This window comes from Odocoileus virginianus, chromosome 9 (genome assembly GCF_023699985.2).
Source record: "Odocoileus virginianus isolate 20LAN1187 ecotype Illinois chromosome 9, Ovbor_1.2, whole genome shotgun sequence".
NCBI lineage: Eukaryota > Metazoa > Chordata > Mammalia > Artiodactyla > Cervidae > Odocoileus > Odocoileus virginianus.
Genome location: NC_069682.1, coordinates 73,704,170 through 73,707,780, shown reverse-complemented (window position 1 = coordinate 73,707,780; position 3,611 = coordinate 73,704,170).

The window sequence follows — 3,611 nt, the reverse complement described above, 5'->3', positions numbered from 1 at the left end:
CTCCAAAGGGCAGAAGGCTGCTAATCAAATGAGAAGCAACAATGGAACTGCCTGAGGCAAGATTAAAGGACTGGAGAGACTCAAGATTAGGAGAGGGCTGCCTAGGAGACTGTTATTGTTCAGTTGCTCAGTTGGATTGTAGAAAAAGTGAGAGAATTCCAGAAAAAATACCTACTGCTTCACTGACTACACTAAAGCCTTTGACTGTGTGGATCACAGCAAAATGTGGAAAATCTTTAAAGAGAAGGGAATACCAGACCACCTGACCTGCCTCCTGAGAAATCTGTATGCAAGTCAAGAAGCAACAGTTAGAACTGGACATGGAACAACAAACTGGTTCCAAATTGGGAAAGGAGTATGTCAAGGCTGTATATTGTCACCCTGCTTATTTAAGTTCTATGCAGAGTACGTCATGAGAAACGCTGGTCTGGAAGAAGCACAAGCTGGAATCAAGATTGCCGGGAGAAATATCAATAATCTCAGATATGCAGATGACACCACCCTTATGGCAGAAAGCAAGGAGGAACTAAAGGGCCTCTTATGAAAGTGAAAGAGGAGAGTGAAAAGTTTGGCTTAAAACTCAACATTCAGAAAACGAAGATCATGGCATCCAGTCCCATCGCTTCATGGCAAATAGATGGGGAAACAGTGGGAAATTGCAGAAGAAGGAATGATGACTGTGGCTGCCCCTGTCCTTATCACATATCCCTGCCTGACTGTGTAACCTTTCTCTAATTACCAGGGGGAGGGGTGGAAGGGGGCACCAGTCTTGAGGTGCTAGCCTACTGTGTTCCCCTTTGCCCAGCAAAGTAATGAAGCCACTCTTTTCTTTGAACTCTGTCTCCATATTTCTGTTTAACACTGGTGCACAGAGAGCCAAGATTCTGGCAACAGCCCCAACAATTCCACTTCTGGAAAGCTATTTCACAACAATAAGTAGGTATAAGTGCGAGAAGTTCACTGAAGCAATTTTTAGGAGGAAAAAGACTGGAAATCAGGTGGGGAGTCCTCATTCCAGGGCCCACAGACTGAGGCAGAGGTGTCCTTCCCTTGTGTTGTTTCCAGTCCCTCAGTCGTGTCCGATTCTGCGACCCCATGGACTGTAGCGCACCAGGCTTTCCTGTCCTTCACTATTGGTTTCCCTTGTGTTCCTGTGGATTTTACTTTATGCTCTTAAAAACATTTCTGAGATGTCCATTAGTTTCACCTGCTGCCAAAGGTAGCTAAGGTGGAACGGAGCAGGGTCTTGTGGGGCCCTCTGGAGCACATTTCTTTCTGGGTTCCTCTTTTCTTAAATGCAGGGTAAAGGTTTCAGCCTCCTAGACACCCTCCCCCCCTCCTAGCCAAGTATCAAAGCGCAGATTCAATCAGTTATTAATCGGGGAAGTAAGGGAATGCTGGGAAAGATTGAAGGCAGGAGGAAAAGGGACGACAGAGGATGAGATGGCTGCATGGCATCACCGACTCAATGGACATGAGTTTGAGTAAACTCCGGGAGCTGGTGATGGACAGGGAGGCCTGGAGTGCTGCAGTCCATGGGGTAGCGAAGGGTCGGACATGACTTAGCAACTGAACAGCAACAAAAGGGAATGCAGAACAAAGAGGGAGCGATCAGGAAATGATAGTGTAGCAACTAAAGTAAGATCCTGGTTCCTCCTCAAGGGACAAACATACAGTGTCTCTGAGTTCTTCAGGAACTAAGGCCCCCAGCTGGGTGGAGGACAGTAACTTCAGGCTGAGCACAAGTTTCCTGGAGCACCGCCCTGTTACCTCACCACCAACAAATCAGAAGAAAGTTACCGCCTTCATCCCGGATTTTGCCTATAAAAATTTCTCCCCCTAAACCTCTGGGAGTTCAGGGATTTTGAGCACCAGCCACGAGTTCTGTAACTGAGCAGGACCCTCTGGGGCCTTACCAGGACAGGCCCTACCCCCATATCCTCTGCTTCAGCTTCCCTCTAAAGTACCTAGAGAATAATATTTGATGCAAACTTTCTGAGTTGTTTTGCTAAAGTAGAACTGCCCCTCATCCCGCCCCCAACAAACGGAAGATGCTAACTGCTTGCCGACCTTGAGCATGTAGCCCCAGGCCTCTGGGAGCCTGCGGTTGTCCAGTAGCTTAGTTGGTTCCTATCCAACTCTTTGTGACCCCAGGGACTGCAGCATGCCAGGCTTCCCCATCCTTCACTATCTCCCAGAGTTTGCTCAAACTCAAGTGCATTGAGTCAATGATGACCTCCATCCTCTGTCGCCCCCTTCTCCTCCTGCCCTCAATCTTTTCCCAGCATCAGAGTCTTCCAGTGAGTTGGCTCTTCACATCAGGTGGCCAAAATATTGGAGCTTCAGCTTCAGCATCAGTCCTTCCAATGAGTATTCAGAGTTGATTTCCTTTAGAATTGACTGGTTTGAACTCCTAATAGTCCAAGGAACTTTCAAGAGTCTTCTCTAGCACCACACTTCAAAGGCATTGATTTTTCAGCACTCTGCTTTCTTTATGGCCCAACTATCACACCCATACATGACTACTGGAAAAACCATAGCTTTGACTGTACGGACCTTTGTCGGAAAAGCGACGTCTCTGCTTTTTCATACGCTGTCTAGGTTTGTCACAGCTTTTCTTCCAAGCAGCAAGCCCTAAGGACTGATTAAGTTAACCTTGGAGACACCACCCTGTGCCCTCATCATCAGCCAATCAGAACTGTGAGCATCTGATCACCTACCCTGCCACACCCCCCCCAAACATTCACCGGCCCTTTAAAAATGCTTTGCCAAAACCTTTCAGGGAGCCTGAGGCTTTTTAGGGCCTGAGCCACTCTGTCTCCTTGCAGGGCTCTGCCATAACCCACCCTCTGCCCCAGACCCCGACGTTCTGATTCGTCCGACCTCACTGTGCATCAGGCATGTGCAGCTGTGTTCGGTGCCAAGGACACGGAGGAAGATGCCGAGCCCCGCACCCAAAGAGACGGGTTGGTTTGGCGGCGGTACGGGCACAGTGTGGGATGGTCACAGAGCTGTTTAAAAGAACTAGGCTATCTACGTGCACTGATCCAGAACAATCCCAAAGGACATCGTTAAAGGTGCAGAATAGTATTATGGTCATATTTACCTTTCAGAGAAGGGCATTTTTACATCTGTGCTTGTGCACACACTTATCCTCTCGGGAAGGAGATGCAGGACACTGATAACGTGGCTGCTCTGAGCCAGGGAACTGGGGGTCTGAGAGGCGGGGTGGGAATAATAGTTCCTTTTTCCTCTTTATCTTTTTGTATTGTTTGGATTTTGTCAAACATTACAAACATCTTCTTTAAAAGTTCAATGTGCAAGGTTTAACTAAATCTGAGGCTTAATCCTTGAAACCACAACATTTAATAGTCTCATGACATTTGTTGGAAAAAGGTAAATACATAATTAAATGACTACAAACTTACTTTATTAAAAAAAAAAAAAGCCTCACTATGTCAAGTGCATGGTCCATGATGCGATGCTCGGGGTCCCCTCCCAGAGAAGGGCCCTTGGGGGTGACCCCAGGGGAGCACGGCTGTCAGAAGGTAGATGGGGAGGTCCCCAGTCTCTGTGCTCTCCCAGGGACACCCTGATGTGGGGTCTCCCAC